Genomic DNA, 6,791 nt, shown 5'->3' with positions numbered 1-6,791 from the left:
ATTTTTCCTACAGTACTTTCTCAAAGCCCAAGGGCAGCTCTTCCAAAAAATGAGATTTTTGGCAGCCCCGTAGCTTTTCTCGTATTTCTGTCTGTTCTACTCATACTATAAACAGTATTCTTACAAAATAATTTCTAGACTACAGTTTCTTCATCAGCCCACTGGAAGAAGAAGGAAAAAACTATGTTTTATGTAACTTTGCAGCTGCAGATGGTTACTTGGTTGTTCTGTAGAAGTCTAAAATTTGCAAGCCAATCCAATCCTAAGGTCTGCATTATATGGGGGGCAGACTACATGTTTGAATAGCTATTTTTGGCATTAAAAGCTGTATTCAATTTACATCTCAGAGACAAATGACCAAGTCTTGAAAAAATAAGGGAAGCACCATTATGTTCAAATATCCACTGATAGAACATTTCAGAATGTTGAATCCTGTTTGGAACAAGAAAGCAAAGTTATTACTTTCATAAATCATGTGAGAAGCAACAGAAGTGTGATAGGTAATACTGAAAAAAAATATTGGGTAGCTTGAAAGTATCTTCTTTATCTTTATTCCTGTACATTTGTGAATATTTGAAGTACAATCCTTTTCCTGCTGAAACTGGTCAGTGACTTTGGATGAATTTGGTGAGTTGGTTTGGCAATAGCTAAAACAACGGTTTTAACGATAAATTTACAACTTGTGAACATTTTTGCCCTGTATAGGTTTCCAGGGGTATCTTGGATGTGTAATGAAGGAACAGAAAGTAATTTGCCCCTCTTTCTGGCTAGGGATCATGTCTGTTGATTTAGAAGTTCTATGATGCTCTAAAATATCTGGGGGAGAAGTAACTCCCTGGGAAACCTCGAAACTGATCTCCGTCACTCCACCTCCTGCCCTGAGAACAGCTGTGACAGAAGAATGAGTCAGAGACATCTTCCCAGTATCCTAAACTCCACAGTATCCCTGCATTCAACTGTTATCAAAACAAAACAGAAAGAGATCAACAAAGCTCTTTCGGACTTTCTGGGAAGGAAGAAAAATGATCAGGCAAGCAACTAGGTGAAGCAATTAGGGGAATCTGCAAATAACTCCACCAAGCACATGATTAGATGAACAGACTGTTTCCACACAGATATTTTAAAGAATATTTTTGTATTTTATATGTTCTATAAACAATTTTAAATGTAGTGGAGTTACTGGGGTTGAAGGGAAAGGTAAGAAGTGAGCAGGGTGGGAGTACAGGATGAGGGAGGATATGAAAGACGAGCCGTCTGAAATATGAAGATCTTAAGTACTGGTGTGTCTAGCAGTCAAATAATGAACCTTCTTCATGTTTTGCCTTTCTGGACTTGGCTTATTTAGACAAATTTGTAGGCATTAGGGTCTGTCTGGAATTAGTTCCAAGAGTTTTTTTTTTTTCCCCTTAACATTTTGCAGCTGAGGCAGCCTAGTGAAAAAGAAGCTTTGAAGAGAAACATTACCAAATATGTCTTTTCTCCTGCCCATATCTCCAGTTTCCACAGGAAAGGGACGCAGACGCAGGCAGACCAATGAAAGGAGGGGAGAAGCCATCGTCACTGGAGGAGAGAGAAAAGCCCTGCCTGAAGCCCAGTCGGCAGAGAGGAAGCAGCTGAAGGTAACTGTTCGTCAGAGGCAGGGATGCTGTCCCCTTGGCATTTCTGCCGGTTCTGCAGACGTTTTACTCAGCATTTCCTCCCCCTCCAGCCACCCTTGGCCACTGCTGGCCGACCACCTCGGAAGATTGTTTTGCTTCCCTCGGCTGCTCTCTGCAAACTGCAGACAGCAGAGCCTGCCTATTTTTGTCAGAGGACGCCACTCACACGAGCAGAATCACGGAGCCCTGTGCCATTACTGCTTCATGCCAGAACCTCAGATGCAAATACTGCTGCATAGCCTGCTCCCTCCACTGTGTTTCCAAAGACCTTAGGTAATCATAGCATGAGAGTGGAGCAAGAGCTACTTGCTCTTTTCTACTACTATTAGTTTTCTAATATAAAATGAGATTACTAATAAAAGATGCATGTAAAAGCCCTGAATAAGGACAGTCTGCACTGTGCTAGGGTTCATAAAATAAAACCAGTTCTTACCCCTGGTTTGCAGTCCTGTTCAATGCTGACCACTCCTAAAAAATTTCATGATTTTTTTTTAAAGTTACAGCCTCTGATGTCACAGTTACCTTACAGTCTTGATCTATGCCTACTGAAACTCCCCTACCCTCTCCCAAAAAAAGTTACTGTGAGCTTTAAAATAAATGAAACCAAACTTCCTAAGTTTAGTCATCTCCTTTATTCCTTCACCGTTCTTCCCTGCCAATCTCCATTCCCCTTTTTCTATATCCTATAATAGCCATATCAGACTTGAGACAGTATGGACTACGGGTCATCTAGAAACAAAAAAGTGTTGATTTCTTGTCTGGACCTTGTTCTGACCAAATTGGCGGCTGCTGCCAGGCAAAACCTCCTACGGCTGAGCTCTGCCTCCCTCTGCTCCTGCAAGGAACTCATTTGGCTTCCTCACTTCTAAACAGTTTTCACAGACTTGAGAATTTAATGTTTGTGACAAGTCAGGTTGAAATTAGTGAATGCATTCAAAAGATACCAGAGGTGATAAGACAGGCCAGGTCAGTAATAAACATAGTTTTCCTTAGGAAACCAGACAACAGTAATTTAAGCCTTCCTGGTAGATAGGGAGAAAATCTTGAAACTGCAGCTATGCTATTTCAGAATAGGAACAAATCTGGATTATTTGTATAGCAGACTTCTCCTAAGTGTTCCTTCTGCAAATTCCATTTTGAATAGAGATGTTTTTGCTGTCTGTACTGCCTTTTTGTTCCATTGTATTGAAATATAATTCAGATCAAGTGAGACTTGTGAAATCTTGATCTCCACAAAGAGCTGGAGCGACATCACACTTTGACAGCTCAAGAAGCTATGTTGGGACAGTGCTTGCACTTGGCTGATAGGCAACTCTTTGTTGGAGCTAGCGGATGAAGCTGCAGATAGGATTAGGACTAATAAAGAGAAAAGGGTTAGAAACACAGTTATGTCCAACAACATCCTGGGGCTGGGGTTTGGAGCCAGTAGGTTGTCTGTATCTGGAGTATGTGCCTGTGTGAAAGCTTTAATGATGTGTTTTGTTTGGTGATTGTGGGGTAGCAAAGGGATAAACTGTAGGTGACCTACTGGTAGACCATTCAGAGCTTAGGTTATGAGGTATGAGGTCTTAGACCTGAGTTTAGATGTAAGGCAGTTTGAAGCTGGTAGAGCACATCATATGATAGTTTTGGATAATTTCAGTAAATACCTACTGCCCATAGTTATGTTAGATAAGAACTAGAAGGAAGCAGAGGTCTGAGGGTAGGTTTGAAGCTCATGAAATAGTTGGGTAAGTCCTAAACAGTCACAGACTGCGTGTAGGATTTGGACTAGTGTATCGCTTTGGTATGGGACTGGGTATAAATCCAACACAAAACATATTTACTGTCAGGGTTTGGTAAATTAGGCACCACTGTGCTACAGGAGTGCTTGAGATGAATTAATGTTGTGGGGTGAGACAGGGAAGTAACCTGGCACTGGCATGAGAGAAGAGATGGTTAGGAAGCTTCACACTAATAAGAAGTTTGGAGACAACAGACCATATCTGATTTTTATTACATGTAGCTGGCACGGTTGAAAGCAAGGCCTCTGAGTGAACCCAGCCAAACATTAGGACTCAAGCCAACAGGTGACTTCAGGCTAATGAAAGCCAAGTAGGATTATAGTACTATGGTTACAAGCTGAAGTACATGACTTCAGGCAAGGTTATGGTGGGGCTGGCAGGCAGACCCGGTCTGTAGCCAGCAGAGCTGGCAGAGGACACCCTTGGGCCATGGCTGGAGGTTGTGTGTGCCTGAGACCAGGGGCAGCACGGATGGGCAAAGGCCTCCAGTTTGGTGTTACTTATTGGCTTCAATCCTAACCCAACTCACAAGTGCATGCCTGTGTTAAGAGCTACTAGAAAGTACTGTCCTGCTTCTGTCTCTCCTAGCTGCTGTCTGAAGCTCAGTACCAGCCCAGTAAATTGTTAAGAGCCCAATGGGTAAGTTTCACCCCACAAAGTTTGAAACCGATATAATTAAAAACAACAACAAAATCTCGGAAGATATATTTCACAACCGAAAACCTGTGATTATTTTATTAAATTTCTGTGGCTTCATATTATTTTTCTATATAGCAGAAAAAAAGCAGAGGGACTCACAGCCTTGCACCAGCCTATATAAGGTGCAGAGCTGCCACACAGATGTTTTCAAGGTCTGCCCTGGAGGTTTCCTGAGCTCACCAGGATAGAGATCATGTCTGCACCGCAGAAAACACTGTGATTGTGGCACTGCTTCTCCTGAGCAACACCTCATGATATGTCATAAGCTTTTGAGTGCATCTCTGATGTTTTCATTTAAAGCAATAAATGAAAGTACTAAAACAGCAGAAAATAGAATGGGTAGTGAAAAGGAAAGAGATGTTCCTTTTCAACAAAACCACGCAGACAACAAAAGCTAAGGCCTTTGCATTTCCAGGTACAATATTCCCTCTGACCCTTCAGCTGAACTGTATGGGGAAAATGACTTACTGGCTTTCTACTAACTGGAATCAGTAAATAATTATTATTCATCTCTAACCAATATTTTTTCCCCTTGGAAAAACAAATAATGTATGATATTCCCTGTTTACTTCCAGAGGAGACGGATAACAACTGACTCCTGTTATGACTGTGCACAGATCCAATTCCTCCCGCAAGTCCCCTGTGTCACTCAACCCCTCTTCCCGCAAAGCCCTTGTGCTTGCATGGGTAATTACAACCATTCTGAATTTTTGATCTCTCAGATTTTTGGGTGGTTGGTGTTTTTCTTCTTTCCTGCTTCCATTGCTCTCTCCAGCCTTGTAATACTCTGCAGACTCTGAACAATGGATTAGCTGTTCCCTTCAGTTAAGTTTTCCAGAAATAGTCTTTAGAGTTTTGCCATATGTTTATCTTTCTTAATACTCCAGTGAGCAGCCCCCTCATGACTCACAGGCAAACAAAGGTCTTGAATGGTTTGTTTATTATTCTGAGCTAGATGGCACTGCCTGGGGCTCACTATGCGGGCACTGCAGAGGAGCTTTGAGGAGGTGCACACTGGTGCACCTATTTAGTTACAAATAAAATTATATTTACCCTGACCCAAACTACTATGAATCAGAATTAAGGTTGGAAAATCTAGCCCCAGGTAACCCCACTCTGACATTGTTCCTGGAAAGGGTTGCTCCCATGTGCCAGTGTGTTCCTACGCCTACACCCATTCCCATGTGGAGCCACTACTGGGAGAAGCACAGGAGGAGGAGGAGGGAGGAAGTCACCCAAATAACTCATCTTCTGACTTTCTACCACTAAGCTCTCTTCCTCTCCTGGCACAAGGTCAATGAATGACCCTAGTCTCTAAGTGGTAAGGTATATTTTGGCTCACAAAGAACAAAGGCAACCAATGGTACTGGAGTCTAAGAATTCAGTATTAAATAAATAAACAACTTTGTCATGCATGACAAAGACAACACCTACTTTACCCCAACAGCCAGTCACAGAATGAGATGCCCAGTAAAAATAAAGGTCCGTGGAAGACCCATGACAGATGACCTGAGATGTGGGGCTAATTACTCTTCAGAACTGAGTGTGCAAAGTCATGCAAACTGTTCAGATAGAAAACCTTAAAGTCACCTTAGGGACTGGAGAAGAAAAGATGCAAGATACCCAGTTATCCACCCCCTTAAGGGAAGGGATCAAGGTGAAAGAATTCAAAGGTGTGCCAATTGGGTACCTAAACTACAGGTTTTCATGCACTTTTAAATTCTCTGTTGCCTTTATGTGGACTGTGTTGGGCTGGCAGCTCTGACTGGGAATATCTTGGAGCCCTCACTCTTCTAGAGAAAGTGGTGAAAACGTCCCACCTGGTATCCAGCTCTTTCAGAATAACATGGTTCTCCTACACATAGATCTCTGCTATGTCTTAGGTACCACAGAACCTCTAAAATGGCACAGGTGACTTCTTCAGGCGTATGGGTAGGTCCCTAACTGCCTGTCCCCTGTGTGAGAGACTTAACAGTCAGCCCAAGTAAATAACAATGTCTGACCTTTCTGGAATACAGTCAACCGATGAAAACTCAGCACATACAGGATGACTAAATTTCCTTACCTCCTAGCCAAAGTCAAATCTTCTTCAAACGTTTTTTTTACCAAGGTGGGTTACCTATGGAAGATCAGTTTATTAAAGTTTTGGGGGCCCAGGACACCAGTGAATTCCAGAAGGCTGCTGTAGTGAGCACCTTTCCCTTACAGACAGGGACCTTCTGTTCAAAAGACTGTACTGATCACAGCTGTGTGAATAGGGGGAGAAGGATATCCTTTTTCTGTAGGGATGATTTATATGTTTTCATAGGTCAAGCTTGATCTGAAATCCAGGAAAAGACCAGGCCACATAGTGAAGCATGAATGTAACATATACACTTCAAGAGATAGTACTTAGAACACAAGATCTTTGCTAGATTAAGATTAAGAAGGAACTGATGATATCTGAGTATTCAATGTACCTTGGAAATATTTCCAGATTTCTAAGTTATCAACATCAACAGCAAATGAAAGATGAGCTTCTTTTCTTAAGGGTAGAAGGGAGGTGAGGGAAGAGAGATATAATGTTGGCAAACATTGTGTTGCTCTCTCTGAGCCACTCTAATCATCACAAGTCAAAATATTTTGCAAGAGGAAGGAACAGATAAGTTGT

General features: G+C 42.0%; 1 long non-coding RNA gene across 1 annotated transcript; it reads left to right on the top strand.

The window, feature by feature from the left end:
* The first annotated feature begins 248 nt into the window (after positions 1-248).
* LOC310897270 lies at positions 249-1,850 on the top strand. Its single transcript, XR_014582176.1, has 2 exons — positions 249-1,619; positions 1,709-1,850. It is a non-coding gene; the product is annotated as an uncharacterized lncRNA (long non-coding RNA).
* Positions 1,851-6,791: the final 4,941 nt, after the last annotated feature.

This window comes from Anser anser (assembly GCF_964211835.1).
Source record: "Anser anser genome assembly, chromosome: 3".
Taxonomy (NCBI): Eukaryota; Metazoa; Chordata; class Aves; order Anseriformes; family Anatidae; genus Anser; species Anser anser.
Note: the sequence above shows the minus strand (reverse complement) of the source record. Positions and strands in the feature narration are given on the sequence as shown.